Consider the following 18,446-nt stretch of genomic DNA (forward strand, 5'->3'; position numbering starts at 1 on the left):
AATCAGAGTTTCCCATGATGCTGTGAGCAATATTCCTATACTGCTCATGGCGAAACAACAACCCCTGTAAAATAATGAAATCACGATGGGGTTAAAGACTCCGAAGATATCCACATATCTCATCAACTATTCATATTCCACAACCTGTCTGACCGCTTGTGTTTCTTGACCCATCCAAATTCTTTAGGGATGTCACCATATTCCCAGACTTTCAGCAATTTACTTGGTGTGTACAATATTATTAATGACAGACATGTTGGGCAACCTCCGGATCTGATAAGTGAAGCCAGAGCCTTCAGAGTATTCTCTCTAATGACCAGCAGGGGGGCGACTCCACTGGTTGCTAAAAGAAGTCAGATTTGTATAGAAGACTATGAGAAAATGACCCTACCTGATTTATTACCTCAGTAAAACTTTTACTAATGAGTTTATGGTCTCAATCGCTAGTTTCAGCTCTTCTCCAATACAGCACGATGCTCTTTTTGTAAATTATGGTCCCATTAGTGTAAAATAGATGATAAAGGAAGGTATTTTTAAAAGGCGTGTGATTGACAAGTCACTCCCACAGCGATTTTTAGTGTTCAGTTGTGATATGCTAATGAGTCGGCTATTACATTTTTTCCGGTAAGTAGTTTGGTTTTTCGCAAGCCAAAATGAGCATATCAATTAATATTACATAATCCACGTCAATTACGGATGCACCTTGCTAACCAAGATAGATAGCTAGCACTTCGCTCCTCTTCAGCTCCACCCCCTCGTCTAAATATGGTCACTCCTGGCTCCAACAAACCCAAGATGGTGACGACCAAAATGTCAAACTCAAGGCTCCAAAACGTTATTTAAAAAATTCCAATGGGTGACGTCACGGTGGCTATGTCCACTTCTTTTACACAGCCTCTGGTACTGAGATGTAGTAAACTGGAAATATCCTCATCACCAAGCTTTCACAGACTTGGATTAAAAGCTTTTTGGAAAACAACATTTGTAAAAAGCCTTTTAGAAATGAATTTGCCACATGAAAGGGTTAAAACCTTCCACTACTACAGCCTGAAAAAATGTAATGCAACATGAATCAGTTTAAATTATTCCACCCCCCCAAAAAACCCGCTTGCATGTCGTCTCTGTACTACTTCTTCCCCTTTTACCAATTATTCACAGTGGTGGTCAGTGACAGCACTCTGTCTTCCTAACGAGTAGAGAAAAGACAGAGTGACGAGAGGTGTGAAAGAGGGATAAAGAATGAGTTTATGCACCCGATGAGGAGCTCATTTCTTATCACCTCTTTCACAAGTCTTTAATTGCCAATTGTCAGGATTGTTGCCGTTTTAATTAGCGTCCAATAACAAACCGTGACCACGAGGGCCGCGGTAACAAACAATAAAATGATTCGATTTCCACTTCTACACATTCCAGCTTCTCTCTCCACTCTTCCCCCCCACCGCCCCCCCCCGCCCCCCTCGCCCCCCTCAGGCGCTGGTTTCATTTGTCAGCCGGGATGCAGCTCTGGATCAGCTGGAGAATTCATCTCAGACAAACATTTACTGTTGAACAAATCACTGCGAGCTGCAGGGCTGCTGAAATACTAACACACACACACACACACACACACACACACACACACATCTCATGTATGTATCAAAGTTCTTTATAGAGTTATAATAATTTTTTACATCATGCCTATACCATTCTGATTGGCTGGCAGGTGCCTATTAAACATGTGTAAAAGGATCCACTTAACAGTTTATCACTGTTCTGTTTGAGAGAAAGCTACGTTAAACTGCAGGTAACCAGAGTATTTTTATATCACAGGACACCTCATCTTGTATTATCCATTACTTTATTTATTAATAATAAGATCATCACATTGTTTTTAAAATGTTTATGTCGTCGACATTAAAGTACATTTTGTGTTTAGTACAACTTGGGCTCCACATTGAGAGGTTTGATCATCATGTTATCAGGTCTGGTAACGTTTTACTCACACATTTACAGGCTGAAACCTAAGAACACAACTTATTTACTAAATAGAAACACAAAGCAAGCACACGAGTAGTCAGACAATCAGACATGTTTTAAACAAACCCCCAAACCCCACATGTCATGCATATTCACTTTCTATTTCACCACTAAATAAAGTGTTTCTAAGTGAAATCTGGCTAAACGGTTACCTGGTTTGAAAACTGTCTGATTGTTCCTTTTAGCGATGTTACTGCAGTCGCAGAATGTTTTCAGAGCCGATAGAAATAAGGGCCAAAACTATGAAAATAAGACCCATGCTATGATAACTGTAATTCTATTTATCGCTAGTTATACGGGGGGAGGGGGGGAAGGGTGTGTTGGGTTATGAAAGAGAAACCTAGAGCAAGAGAGAGTATACGGGTGGAGGTGGGTGGGGTGGGTTTGTACAGGATTAGTTGCCTGGCTTGTAGTCACTTTTTCTCGCACAATCCATCCGTATTGCAGTCAGAGCTATTTGGGAGTCCTGGCAGATGACAAATAGGGCTTGTCAAAGGTGCTGCCATGATTCCCACCCTGCAACCTTATACACCTCCCTCACATCCCCCCCAGCATCCCTAACCTGCACCTCAATCTGCCTCTAAACCCCTCGGTCCAACATCGTGACACCTGCAATGTCCATGACGCTGTCACACAGCTGTTCCACCTTGGCTATTGTTTAATGACATCTATAGTGAGCTGTACTGTTGGTGTGTTTCCCTCAGTGCGTGTGTGTGTGTGTGTGTGTGTGTGTGTGTGTGTGTGTGTGTGTGTGTGTGTGTGTGTGTGTGTGTGTGTGTGTGTCAGCAGGGATGGATGGACGGTGTTGCTCTGATTGTAAACCACTGCAGGTTGTGTTGGTTGAGTGGCTCTGGGAGCAATGGGGTCTCAATCTTCCACTGTAGGACCATGACCAATGTGCATGTGAACACACACACTCGCACACAAACACACACACATATACACCTGGGGTCTCAATCTTCCCTTAATAGACCTTTGACAGTGGCCTGCCTTGCAATGTGTATGTGTGTGGGGGGGTAAGCGAGCAGAATGGCGCCCTGTGCCGTGAAGACACCGTTTGCAGACGCATGCAGCTCGCACGCCGTCCATCCATCTCCCGCTGGCTCGCTGCTGTGAATCCACAGATAATCTACTCGCCACACGCAGCACACATCGCTCCTTCTGCAAGTAGCCTGCCTTACAGCCTTAGAGGCACATCCATGCAGATAGTTTCTGCCTATACTGGCTCAAGTTGTAGGATTTCCATTCCTGATATTTGTGCCTTTTGTGCCTATACTATACTATACTATACAATACAACACAATAAGGGTGAGTGGAATTTGGATAGATGCACTAATCAGCAATGAGGGAATTGCGGCATATGCACTTTTAAAATAGACTAAATAATTGTTTTGTTTTTGTTCCTTAGTTCCATTAACAGTTTATCTGTCGATGCCATCACAGATGTGGGTGTTTGTATCATGCAACAGTATCATAGCTTTCTTCATATAACCTTCCATAAAAATTATTCTACCGAGTTCCGCACAATTAATAAAACACATTTTTCATGTGCAAAGATGGATTGTTTTGACATTTTAGGTGTACTCAATTTCTGGATTTCCATCCAAATGAAATGCTTAACATAATCTGGATAGACTGATTGTTCACAACCTGTCTGATCGTCTCACGGCTTACATTTCCATTTGACTCCATTGCAAAAAGGTAGAAGAAGAAGGCATGTAAAACCACAGCAACATGCAGAACTAGAGAGTACTAAATGGAATTTGGGTGAACTAACCCTTCAAAACAAAATTAAAGATGCTCTCGTTTATCCTCTCTGTGATATAGAGCAGGTCTGATCCTCTTCTGTTAGTCTAACTGAGGAATCCGCTCAAAACTTGTGACAAATCACTAATGTAGATGCTGCTTTATCAACATGAAGCGGCAGATGTACCATCACATAAGTGTTGAACTAGAGTCACATCCCTAAGATGAGCTTCGTTTAAGTGCCGTGGACTAGACTTTGAGTAAAGTTGGCTGCTACTTCAGAGCTTTCATACTTCCACACTCTCTATCCTCACCCTCTGACTGGGGCTACTGACAGGCCACTGCACCGCACCTCCCCTCCTCCATCCTCTTAAGGATCCCCCCAGTGATCCCCCCCTCCATACCTGACGGCTAAATCCAGGGAACAGCGGTCCCTGTCTGCCCCCTCCCTGGGACGACCCGATGGATAATAAATCTTATTATTGACGGGGCCTGTTCCCCCTGCCATCCCATGTTCCCGTCCCCTGGGGCTCATCTTCTGACTCCCACTGCTCCAGCGCTCTTACAGAAGACAGCGGCGCCATGCTAACATCAGATTTAACAAGGGAGTTACCCCAATTTAATAACCCGCTGTAAGCCAACGTTGGTTATGATAATATGATCTCTGTGTATTTGACACCCAGTGGAACTTTTTGACACTACCCAGAGATGTCAACAGAGTTTGATGCTGCACCCTTCTAACTTAAAAATACTGCATCCCATAACACATCAGAGTATTTCATGTACTCTTACAGTATGACTAGCATGTTAGCTCTGCAGGAGATTTCGTATGTGAACGAGTTAAAACGTCTTGTTTTAGGGAAAGTGAGGACAAAGATAATAAAATGTTCAGACACTTCCATATACCACTTCTCAATGCTCGAGGCCTCTCTGCCCGTGAAGTCTTAGTATTCCTCTTTTTTCACAAGATGATACACAAGGTCATTGGGTTCACTGCTGCAGGATGCAGATCCATTTATAATTCCTGAGCTGCTGTCGGTCCAAATGTGTGTTTAATGTGTCATATGGTGGCTTGATAGATATGCAACTACTGCATACAGTATATGGACCATTTGGTCAGATTTACATTGCTAGGAAGTAGTTCAGGTCCAAATTTAGTTCCTGTTCGCAGCTGACATTTAACACTGCAATAGGAAATAAACGTCCGAGTTTAGCTTATCCAGGGTTCCTCCAGCTTAAGGCAAGTTAGATTTAAGATACCACTCGGAATAAAATGAACGACCAATTTACACACATTTGTTCCACTATCCGGATCTACTTCATGTTGATGTGAGAGGCATTTGGTCATTTATTTTCTTAAATTGTTTTAAACGGATGTTATCGATTTTTTGATTTTGCAATGCAACGTCAGAAAAAACTATTCTAAAATCCTACTTCCCATATCTTGACATTTGTAAGACTTTTAAAAGATTGATTTAAGACATTTTAATACCTTATCTTTAATGAATGCAATTCCTTGTTCAAACCCTGTTTTCACAGAAATAGTGGTTTCAATATCTGTGTTGGCCATTAAGTAAGAAGAAATTGTGGTGCAAAACGTTCAAAGATATATATGAGGTAGTTAAGAAAAACTGATATTACATAGTTTGTCCACCAGAGAATGCTGACAAGCTTATTTGTTTAATCTAAAATGTCCTGCTTAAATATCTTAGTCAAAGAGGCTAAAAAGCTCCACGGAGCTGCAGAGTCGTAGGTAATGTAGTGATAAACTTTGGGTTCATCACTACAAGTGACACTTAACAATACAGACATTTGATTTCATTTTCAGACTAAAAAATATTGGTCGTGGAGTTTTAAATTACAGTACACACACACACTCTTTAAGTATTACAGCATATGACTTTTATTTATTCCTGCAGACTAAAAACAGAATGGCCTTTAGAGAACTGGTGTAACTGTAAGTGTGATGACAGACAGATGGCTTAACATCAATCAATCGCTCTTCAGTTCTGTACTGTGTCATGACCAAATTAACACGTGCGTTCAAGTTAGACGCCAGAGAATAAACTGCAGCATTATATTTAAAAAAAAGTATTTCTGTATGATGGGCCTAGTCTTTAAGAGGACTAACCAGGGGCTCCATTAGTGTGTGTGTGTGGATGAAGAGTTGACACGGACTGACAGGCTGATGGCTGTGTGGGGCCACACACTGACACAGGAGGCCCCTGGTGCATGCCACCAGCTGTCAGCCTGTGTGGGGGTGATGTCACAGAGAGGCGTGTTCAAGGGGAAGAGTGTGTTTTGGGAAGGAGGGTGATGGTGGTAGTGATGAAGGGGGGGGCTACTGGCTTGTGGCCTCGTCAATCATCGCAGTAGAGCCATCAGCTGTAACATATACCAGTTGACTCAAAGAACCTCAGGTTTATAAAGGTCACAATTGTATTTTAGGGCCACACATTATCATTCTTTAACAATGATGGAGTCTTTTTTCTTGACCATCATGTAATTAGCATTAGGTTCGATCTATATATTTTCAAAAACTACAGCGAAGATAAAACTATTTCCACACGTTAAGGGCACAAGCCAAGTCTAAGTATTTTTCCAATTGTTGAATTATATGCAAGGAGACTTCACAACATCCTTGATGAATAATTAAATGATAATACCCCCTATGTGTGTTTTTCCAGAGTACCCATATGCTCTTGTAGCCATAAAGTACATCAATAATGTAAATAAGACATGATGAAAACATGCATTTCCTGTGAACTCAACCTTGACCCTGACTCCAACCCCTGAGAGCTGACAAAATCTGTAGTGGTGATCAGGAATCCGTCAGATTGTGATTCGCTATGTACATTTCATGTGTGTCCCATGACGTGTTTGTCAGACACACAGCATTGTGTTTGGTCAAAAGGGATGACCGCGGCTGTCAATCAGCTGATCCCATTAGACGCATCAAGAGGAAGGGCCTGGGGCTTTGTCCACTTAAGGACTGCCATTATTACAAACGTTATATGTGCTGTTGTTTGAGAGTGTAGAAGATATAAGTGTGTGTGTTTGTAAGAGTGAAAAGCTTGGGGGTAAGCGCGTGTCATAGAACATTTTCCAAGTGTGATTGGGGCACATGAAGGTTAAGTGAGTGCATCCCTAAAGGGCAACACAAGATTCCACAAGGGATGTGAACCTCAGCCCCGAGCGATACTCGTCAAGACCCCCAAGCAAGTAAGCTGCCCCTGGAGCGGGGGTGGGGTGGCAGCAAAGAGATAGCAGACTGTGAGTGAGGGAGAGAGAAAAGAAAGAAGGGAAAGGAATGTGGACTAAAGAGTAGGCGATCAAAATGTCTTCGAACATTTTTTTCTTTTATCTGATAAAGGTTTTTTTTACCCCCGGCAAGGAGGTTATGTTTTTGGCCTGGTTTGTCTGTCCGTTAGCGGGATTACCTGAAAACTACTGGTCCGATTTTCATGACACTTGGTGTAAGGTTGAAGCATGGGCTAAAGAAGAACCCATTACATTTTGGAGGGGGCGAACTTACAAGTGTGTGTGTGTGTGTGTGTGTGTGTGTGTGTGTGTGTGTGTGTGTGTGTGTGTGTGTATATGTGTGACTAGCCAACCTGCTGATTACCCCCCGAAGTTAGAAACGACAACTGCCCAGTCGGACGACCTTTAAGGTGGACCAGTTCTAAAGTTCATTTTACTGACAATCTGCTCGCAAGCTTTGACCATCAACCAGACGTCTAACAACAAGTCTATCTTTATACTTTTTATTAAAAAGGAATAAATAGTTTTTCATTTTCATGTCTGAAGGTAATCAGTAATCAAATTGTCAAAGCAATAATTGAGTTGCTTTTGATGAGTCATTGTGTTAAATGGGCATAATATATGGTCTCATATCGATCCCAGTCATCTGAACAATATTGGCTAGTATATAGTTATCAGATTTATTTTTATTTCAATCTGTGTCTAGTGCTCTAGTGTCCACCTGCCATCAGACATATACTGCTCTGAACTGTCTTAGTATTTTGTTGAGAAGCGTTGTTGTTACACCCAGAAATAGTTTGCGTCTTGATGTCTTGGTTGACAACATTCTTCCACTGGAATAAAGTAATATTGAGAAAGAGGAGCTGGTTGACTTCGTTTCATCATACTGAGTGATTGCTTGAAGACACATGCAGGACCCTACAGTACTGTATGTCAGTCACCACACAACAGGCACAACGCACAACACACAACACACACAAGGAGCAGAGGTGGCTTAGTGGTGTAGATTTAAACCAAGACTGAGGTTCTGGTTGCAAATGCCAGCGCTGTACTCATCAATCATGCTGCTGATTCTTTTGGGCTAGTGAGTGATGGACCCCAGTCAGCCGGTCGAAAACCGGCCCTCAACTTCTGTTTCAGCTACTGAGTGAGAGACAAGGAGGTGATGTACAAGCCCGCCGGGGGACACACAAGCATCACAAATGTGTCCGAGTGTTAAGAGAGAAGGGGTCGAGGATGGGGGGGAGGGGGGGGGGGAGGTTGGAGGAGTGTGGAAAACAAAATTACACAAACAGGATGGCGGCGCTGCTCATACGGAGTATTAAAGTGCTCTTTACACTTGACTGTAAACAGAGCACATCTTTCATGGGATAAAGATTAGGCTCAGAGTCAGCTGCTCTCCTTCAAGGTCAGGGAAGGAAAACACTGGCAACGGTCGGCCATTTAGCTCTTACACTGATAGGCCAACATTTCCCTGGGTCAATTGTTTTTCCTTTAATCTGAAACGATTAGTGGATTCATTTATTTATCCCATCGACAGAAAATTATTTTGATAATCAATTAATCATTTATGTAAATTTCTAATCAAAATGTTTTAAAGATTTGATTGTTCCGGCTACTACAATGTGAGGATTTGACGCTTTTTTCCAGTCTAAAATTATAGTAAAGTCTTTGGCTTTTGAGGTGTTGTTTGAACAAAAAGACTAATCTCGAGTAATAATCTTGGGATCTGGGAAATTAAGTTGACAGACCAAATGACTAATCGGTTAATAAAGAAAATAATCTGCAGATTAATCTGGAATAAAATTAACAATTAGTTGCATCCCTACTTGATTTTACAAAGAAGGAATAGGGAAGATGTTCATTAGATGTGTAAAGGGCCGTTTACAATATGCACCAAAACTGTGGGGAAAGCCTTCTGTAGTGGAGACACATGCTTATTGCATGACATTTTCAATGACATATTAGCGTAATGTTCGGGTGTCCACATACTGTTGATGAGAGCCCTTGCATTTTAGATGTCTGTATCGTTAAAAACTGTTTATTATCTTTTAAACTTCAAGTTACTCACTGAGGCACTCTTGATCAGCTCTTTTTTATTGGTCTCTATAAGGGAATTGGAAAAACAAGCTTTTATGTTTATGGCTTCTTTTTGATGGGAATAATTTACCTGAACATAGTCGATCGTTGTCCTCATTTGGTTTATTTAAGAATGCTTTGTTTTCTTATCTAAAACCCAAATTGATTGTTGTCTACTTCAGTGGTTCTCAACAAGGGGTCCGGGAAACCCCAGGGGTCACTGAGGGAGTTCCAGGGGATCCCCAGTAAAATGGGGGATAGTATATTTTTACTATTTAATTCACTATAGAAGTGAGCACAGAGAAACTATTCTGGTTCCTCCACGGTTACCTCCTTAACTGTAGTTGACAACAACAGAATTCTGGTCTCTTTAGCATCTAACAACCAAAAACCTTTTAGATGGAGGTCCCTGAAGCGAAATCTTACCAAGTGACGTAACGTGTAAAAATGTAAGGTGTACTTGACATGAAAGGTTGAGAACCACTGGTCTACTTATTGCGTGATGGCTTATTGATTGTGCTTCTTTATGGCTTTCCTGTGATTGCTGGTTGTTCTAGTCGTATTGGCAGTGTTGTGCTATTGTTGTCAGTATTGTTTTTCTTTTCCTTTTTTTGTTGTTGTGTTTTAAATCAACCTGAAACTCCAGATGGTTTGTTACACAGAACCATCTGAAAAGCAGTGATTGGAAACTGTTCAAACTGTTGCACAAGACAGTCGGGAGAAGACCGAAAACTTTGGCCGCCCTCCTCATCACATTTATTTTTCAATCAAATATTCTTATTCACCGAGCCAAGCGATCAAAAAATGAGTCATGTTGAATTGTACTTTGTTATTACATGAAGCACTGCTATATTTAGACATATGTTAACCCTCAGGTTTTTTTACCCCACTAAAATAATGACAGCCTCGTTTCCAAGAGTAACATTTCTGTATATAATGACTGCATTTGAAGATAGCACGAGGATAAGAAAGTGGCCTCCTTGTGCAACTGTAAAGGTTTGCAATAAGTATATTTACAGATGAACCTTTGCAATGACACCAATATTTGACCTTTGAGTATGGATGTAATGAAGAGGGCCTACTGGAATAACTACAGGTAACTGAAGGCCATGGCCTGCTCGGTAACAAGCTGGCACGGTTTGTGACATGGAACGGTATTCACCGGGGTGAAAAGTGAGGGTTCAGGGGCTAAAGGTCAGGAGGGAGAAAGGAGGACGACGGAGTGATGAGGGACAGTCAAGTCACTTGTTGGCTTGGGTGCTAATTTGGTGAGGGCAAGGGGGCCAAGGGCCTTCCACTTCCCCCTTTCTGTTCCTTTAGAAGAACAGCAGGTGCTCTAGAGAAGACATGCTCCAAATATACAAACTTCCCCATCAACTACTTTCCACCTTTCTCTTCAACTGCTCTCCAATAACTGGTGGCTTTCTGCTCACACCAAACTATCCTATCTTAAGACTCAGTAGTTGACCCTTTCTGTATTACTTCATGTGATGTTACTCTCCATGTCTACATGCGTGTCCTTAGCTCAGTCTGCCCTTCTCTTGTGCAGCATCCTCTCCCACCCACAGCCCCCTCATTCCATGGTGGCATTCTGGTTGCAGCTGCCAGGGCCTAATTGGTCCCTTTGGGTCGGGGAAGAGCTGGCAGCGACCCACTAAATTGCTGATTGCAAACCAGGAGGAGCGGGCATCTGCTCAGAGCGAACACCGCTGCTGAACCGCTGGCATGGTCCGCTCGCAAACACATACACAGAGGCATATGTACTAATAAAGGTCCTTCAAAGTCACTGCAGCTGAAAGCATCAGTTCAATAACTTTAAGATTAGACTAACAGTACAACAGTAAAGTCCTTCACTACATATAGTTGGCATTTATTGTATTGTCATTTGTGGGCTTTGCTTACTGACTATAATATCACAGATCACTGAAATAAAAACTGAAGAAACATGACTTCCTGTAACTATGCATGAAGTCAAAACATTGCTTGGCTACAGAAGATTTTATAAAACAAAATCCATCACAATTGTGTAGTGGTCAGAGAATGAGTCCAGCTAGTAGATTCTGAACTGCCAATAATTCTCCAAACAGTGTGTATTCTCACATAGTTAAATAAATCAGCACTGCCTGCTTAGTGGTGTCATAGCATTAGCTAGTTGGTAAGCAAACTAAGTGCAACCTCCGGTGTTGTGTTGTGTTATGCCATGGCATTTGACACCCGTAGCACATACTGAACGAACCCGCACAGTCCGAAGATGGTCAAGTAACCGGAATGGGAACAAATGTAATACAATTGCTCAAATTGAAGGTGCACACTGTGATTTGGACTTCTCATTGAGCAACTGAAACTCTGAGGTTTTAGAGGATCTAATATAAAAAAAATAACTGGAACTTTCCAAAAGATGGTGGCAACATCATGTTTGAGTTGATCAACTGCGGACATAACTCAGATCCGGGGGACTAGGCTAGTTAAACAATCTGCATTATTGTGGTGTATATGTATATGTACAAACTCATTAAAGCAATAATACACTGACAGATGAGCCTCAATATACACCATGTACAAAAACACCATGGGTCATAAACCTTAAGTACACACTATAGAGTATCCCATGCACACATGCAGGCATACGATGAGCAGCTGTAAACAGGAGGTGTTAGCAGGATCTAATGTCTCTGTGCAAGAACCGGAGACAGAAACAGGATGGGAGTATGTGACTTCTTTATTTCACTTGAGACTTGATAGCTTTTGCACTACTTATAGGACATTATAGATTTTTGCCTACTTTGACATTTCCAACGCTCTTAAAAACATCTTCAGTAAATTGGCGAACATTAAAGGTTCTGTCAAAGGTTATATCAGATGAATCAGATAAATGATCTTTTAAAATGTCTAATTATTATTTCATATTATAATTAATATTAATAAATAATCTTGTTCACTTGTTGCTTCCGCCAAGAAGGTTATGTTTCCGGCTCAGTTTGTCTGTCTGACAAGATTACAGAAAAACTACTGTCCCGATTTTCATGAAAGTTGGTGGAAAGTCTGAACCACAGCATCAATTATGTTTCGCTTTCGTTTAACATGGTCAGAACAACTCAGAAACAGCCATCAACATGTTGTTTGATCGCTCCGTTTTCTCTCTTTTTAGCAATAAAAAAAACACTGCATCTTCTTTTTAGCACCCATGCTGTTTCCACATTACGACATAAAGCTCATAAATACACCGAAGTGGAAAGAATAACTTACCAACTCAGGAAATCACCGACCATCCGAGGAACATGTGAATGCACCATTGGCCTTGGTGGAGGTCTGTGCTCTGCGAGTGCCGTTATAGTTTTATTCATTTATATTTGTTTTCTCAGTTTGTGAAGGGATGCACTCCAAAGGGAGTATGGGATGACAGAAATGTCATTTATCTTTGTTTCTTGTAAAAATGTGCTTATTATATATATTATATTACTTCTATGTTTAGACCAGGATGGGAATATTTAAAGTTGGTTCAATACAAATACCTGAGGGTGGAAAGGTTAACATTGCGAATAATTTTAAAAAGGGGGACAAAAATCCCAAACATGAGAAATAAATAAATAAAAAAGGTTATTGTGTTTTTGGAGCTTACACCATTATTACTTCTCCGTGTTTACGTAAGGGTTTATATTGTTAATGGTGCTATTTGGCAATCAGTCCAGCATTACTGTCATCGAACAAGACGGTCAATGATATCAGTGTGCGTCTCCACAGAGACAGAGTGAAGTATTTAACAGCTAAGCCCCCCAAAGACAGGACACAAATTAACCACACACACACACACATATACACACACACACACACACACACACACACACACACACACACACACACACACACACACACACACACACACACACACACACACACACACACACACACACACACACACACACACACACACACACACACATACAGAGGAGCCCTCAAGACAGGAGACAAATTAACCACTTCCCACAGAGCAATTCACAAGGGAGCAGGGGACAGTAAACGGCAAATGATCAATATCGCTTTCTTCAGGAGCGCCCACACAATATTAGCCCCACACGTAGATACTTTTAACACAGGTGCACGTGCAAACACATAAACATACACTAACATGTGTCCATGAATGCCAATCCTGTGCATACATACAATATTTTAGATCCCAATGAGGACAGTCTGATCCTCGTGTCCCTGTGTGACTGAGGAAGTCTTTGTGGTCGTGATGCTCTTGTCCCCGTTAGACAAGTGGCTTTCTTCCCCCACAGCTCTCTCTTTTTTTTTTTACTCCTCTTTAACGCTGAAGCTACAATGACAGGAGACAAACTAGCCATTTCCCCCAGAGCAACTCACCGGGGACAGCAGAAAATGAACTGCTCCAGATCAATACTATACTCTCTCTCTCTCTCTCTTTCTCTCTCTCTCTCTCTCTCTCTCACAGTCACTCTCTGCTCTCCTCCACAGATGCACAGCCATGTGTGGCCCCCAGGGAGAAGACACTTTTAGGTTTGAGTCAGAATGTCAGAAAGAGTACTAAGAAGGAGTGTTTACATGCATTAAGCTTTAATTAGAAAAAGATTCGCCTCTGCAAGTATTTTAAAACGCAAGTGAGAATCCTTGGCGCCGATGAAGATGCAGGTATCCCATGTAAGACTATTTCTGTATGTTTACATTCATTACACAGCCTGGCTATTTGTCACACTCTGGTTAAGGTCAACCTGCTTTAATACACTGCAATTCAATATCACTGCTTCCATGAATAAACCAATTTACCTGGAGCAACATGCCCACAGATAAAAAAAGAGATCCTCCCACAGAAGTATATAAAGACACCGCAGCCAGAACGTGCAGTTATACTGTTCACAGTGCTGCTCCACAACATGTGTGTGTTACACAGATACTTTAAAACCACATCTTTTATTTCTCCATTTGAAATGTGCATACTGTATACGATAGGTAATACTGTCAAGATTCCATGGCTGCCTCTTGTATTTGCCTTTTCTTGCCTTTACTATTGCTTAGCCTCGTCTGTTTTTTTATGTAATGTTGTAATAAGTTTTTGTGTGCTTGCTGTGTATCTTTCTATTCAAACTTAATACATTTCTGTTGGATAGGCAGCGATTTCTATCTCATTTGTCAGTGAGGAAGTCAAAAATCCTTAAAGAAATTCAGTGACTGAATCAGAACCAGCAGAATGGCGGGAATGCATCACTTTTAATTGCTGGCAAATGAAGTAGTTACAGTGCTTTGAAATAATCTTCCTCTAACTTAATTAATAAAGTAAAATGTTAAACTGAATTCTGAAAAGAAAGTTGACAATGAATGTAGATGCTGACACAAAAGCACATGTCTGGAAATATGTGCACGCACACGTGTCAAATAAATATCTGAAATCCGAGTGGCGCTGATGTGAACTGGGGCAGGAGTTCACCAGTTGCTGAGCCAGCAGTGAACATGTGCAGAGCTCCCTCTGCAGCTCACTGGCAGGAATGCAGAACTAGGATCTGCTGGTACTTATGTAAGTGTGTGTACGTGTGCAGGTGTGCATTCAAGTGGCTGTATGTGTGAAACTAAAATCTGGCTGTACACCGTGATCCACTAACAGGTGAGTATAAATAGTACTGGCCCCTGTTCCTGGGTTTTCCTGCCAAGTCTCTCCTGGCCCAAGACGACGTTATGGAATCAAAACCATCTCTGAGCTCAGTGTTGCGGCCTGCTGCAGTCTACTGTCTCCTAATGTGGGATCACAGTCAAACCATCATCACTGCCAGCAGACTCTCACCACTGTTAACTAACCACCAGCCAGGCTTTAAATTAGGAACAGACTAACTAATCATCAAGACTTCATGAAGTTATTACATTATCTGACATTATTTTTTACTTTTGTTCAGCTACGTCGAAACTATTAGTTAATTAAAGCAGATCAGAAAACAATACTCAGAAAATTAATTAGCAAAGACTAATAATAGATAAATTAAATGTCCCAGGGCCGATCAAGGCATTTTTTGAAGGCATATGATCCTTTGTTTTATGTCAGCTATCACACAGGTTGTTGTGTTTTTACTCTTTCATGCTCAGCAACGCATGCAGAGAAACAACAAACACCAAAAAATCGACAGCAAAACGCAGTTTGTTTATGTTATTTACCTAATGTATGTGCACTAGTTTCATTTCAGCTCAGTGTGGGAGTCGCTGGCGTGTTGCTGTCCTTTCTGGTGCGGTGATCCAGCAGGAAGCCAATTAGAGTCATTTATTAATGGAATCCCAAAAATTTCAAAATTTCAATATAGTCAATGAAAGGGATTACAGAGGCAACCATTACAATGTTGCTGGTCTGAGGTGAAATGATCAGTGTCCCACACAAGGTCACAGCAGCCAAACATAGCACCACGACATCCAGCGTCGGTCCATTCGATCAGAATGCAGGGTCCAAGTGTTGAGCCTTAATTACAACACCAAGGATGATCAACAAACCTTCATCATTATTTTGGCTTGTAGTACCAGTTATTAATATCACAACTAGAGCTCATAGTCTGAGCTCTTCACCTATTGCTGCTAACTCCCCTCAGCCCTCCATGCCAACCCTGCTGGCATGGCGACTGCTGAAAAGGACCACAGCTTCCAGCGCCGGAGTTGCCATACTAAAACGGTCACACCTCCGCCACCACAAATGCCAACTGTGCTAATGCCGACTCACTGACAGTTACGTCGAAGCCACAGTGCTACTGTAAATCATACGCGCTGCAAAATCGGTACGTGTGACGGATATGCAGATAAACACAAACACACTTCTCCCAACCACAGACACACACACACACACACACACACACACACACACACACACACACACACACACACACACACACATATACACACACAGTCTAGGACTCAATTACTCTGCTTCTGTTCGGAGCAAATCTCACTAATTAAATAGGTTAAGCATTAATTATTCAACCAAAGAGAGAGAGACCCTTGACGAAGGGGGAGGCAAGGGAGAGGGTACTGAAAGGACATGGGAAGGGTGATGAGGGGGGGGGTGCAGCGCTCTTCTCTGGCTATAAAACAATCCACACCCAGCGAGGCTAATCAATACAGCCCTGCTGGAATTAGCAGTTATCTTAAAGCCCTTTAACGAGAGCGTGCTGACTGACAAACACAAACAAGCATCCATTATTAAATACCAAAACACAACCGAGGTCCTGTGTTGGGAGGGACGATTGAAAACACTGGGGGTACGAGTGGAGGAGGGTTGAGGAGGCTGAAAGGAGGGGCAGTTGGGTGTGATTGAGGAAAAGGGGGAAACGGATTAATAAAATGGAGACATAATAACAAATTAAAGGATACAACTTGGATCATTTCATCTTTTAGTTTACTCACCAAAGTTCCAGATTTTAGAGTTTGTGTACAAGCATTCAGTTTATCCACATTGTCCTGTGTGAACATCCAATTGCTCATTCCAGATGGGAAAAGTAGCCTTGTAAGATTTTTTTTTTACGAATGCAAGAGTAATTCTTCTGATGAAGCCACTTTTACCAAATTAATAAATGTCTGAGCACAAAAAAATCATTCTGAAGACATGAGTACTGCATTTTACATTTTAGCTAATTAATCAATCAACAGAAAAAGTATCTGCGTATCGGCTGTATTAATTATTTTAAGAAGAAATGCCAAACATTACCTTGGTTGCAACCGCTTTTATTTGTCTTATTATGATAATAAGATGAAAATATTTAGGTTTTAGACTGTAAGTCAGACAAACAGAGCAATTTGATCATCGTTGGGTTTGGAATTTTTAAAGGCATTTTTTCAATGATGACTAAACAAATGATCGATTCATTGAAAAAATAACCTCCAGAATAATCAATAATGAAAATAATTTGTTAGTTGCACCACTACAATAGCATGGATACATATTTTATAAAAAATAGGTCAAAGCTCAATGACATCAAATATATCCAGAAGAGGAGCATGTGGTATACTATAACAAATAAAGCGTCATGTTCTTTCTAGATCTGGGTACAAAAAGGATCGAATGCAGGTACTTGGTGCTGAGTTATTTCAATCGATACCTTAAAAAGGTATTAGGGACCGATACCCAGCCTTAGTGTCAACCCCAAAATGAATAAGAGCCTTGTTGATGGCCTTTTATCTTCTCCTCATTCTCATCAGATAAACTAATTCACTTTCATACATGAACACTTCTTACAGTTCCCCCTCAGCATATTAACCCAAAGACAGAATGAATTTAGGAGTTCAACTAAATATGATTTAACTACTTAAAAAATACATACATCAACTGCATTCTGTTTAAGATGTATTAATGTGCTTGTTGCAACACAACTAAAAATAAGACCCAAGTTGTAATAAACTGAAATTCAACTTCAACTTACTATATTTTCCGTGAGAAACTTAATTTATTATAATTACAATTATCCTTTAAAAGAGAGGAAGAAAACAAAGTGGCTGACAGGACCAATCTATCATTCAGTTTACACCTGTCCATCATGTCTCTGCTGAAGAATCTGCTCTGCATTTGTTCCCGTCACCGACAACATTATGCCTAACGGTTAAGTCTGGGGAACACCTGTAGGGAGGTTATGGTGGGCTTAAGAAGCCTACCCTCTGTCTGCAAGCAGGGAGGTCAGGGACGCAAGGGAAAGTCTGGACATTGAGAGCTCAGAGGTTTGCATGCCAATCATGGCTGGGGGGCCTGAGAGAGTGGACAAAACTAAACTTCCCCCATGGGAGGGACAAAGATGTTAAGGAGAGAAAGGAGAGGAGGTACTTAGATGGGAGGAAAAGGAGTACTAGGGAACGGTGGGGGGGGGAGATAGTAGCGGGTCACTGAATAACTCAACAAGACCAGAATAGACTTGGGGGGGTTCGGGTGTCCAGGCTGGGAAGACTGAAATGGAAAGTTGGAATGGCTGAAAAAAAAAAAAAGGAAAACACAGCACGAAGATAAGTAGTCATGTTTCTCCTCCTCCTGGGGACTGGACCTGGAGCTTGGCTCTGGGGGTTTGGATGGAGAGCCAGGTGGAGCAGGCGGGGTGGGGGGGGGGGGGGGGGGGGGGGGGCGGAGATAAAAAAAAGATAAGAGCTTATGGTCATAAAACCAGAGTACTGAGCTAGAAGGGATGATCAGTTCACATGACCATACAAAATTCACTAGCATTACAGGAATATGGGTCTTGGCCTCTACTTGGCTCCACCAGCACACTGAGACTTGCAGCCAAGACATTAATTAGGGGAATACGTTCAATCGCTGTGGACAGGGAGGGAGTAAAGAAATAGAGTGATGGTGCTTGGTGAGCAATCGCACAATGCGACTGCAG

General features: G+C 41.6%; 1 protein-coding gene across 1 annotated transcript in view; it reads right to left on the bottom strand.

Moving 5' to 3' along the window:
* The window catches only part of zc3h3 (zinc finger CCCH-type containing 3), a 60,375-nt gene that overhangs the window by 26,913 nt on the left and 15,016 nt on the right, over nucleotides 1-18,446 (bottom strand). The gene's annotated exons all lie outside the window — the stretch shown is intronic.

This window comes from Cottoperca gobio, chromosome 4 (assembly GCF_900634415.1).
Source record: "Cottoperca gobio chromosome 4, fCotGob3.1, whole genome shotgun sequence".
NCBI lineage: Eukaryota > Metazoa > Chordata > Actinopteri > Perciformes > Bovichtidae > Cottoperca > Cottoperca gobio.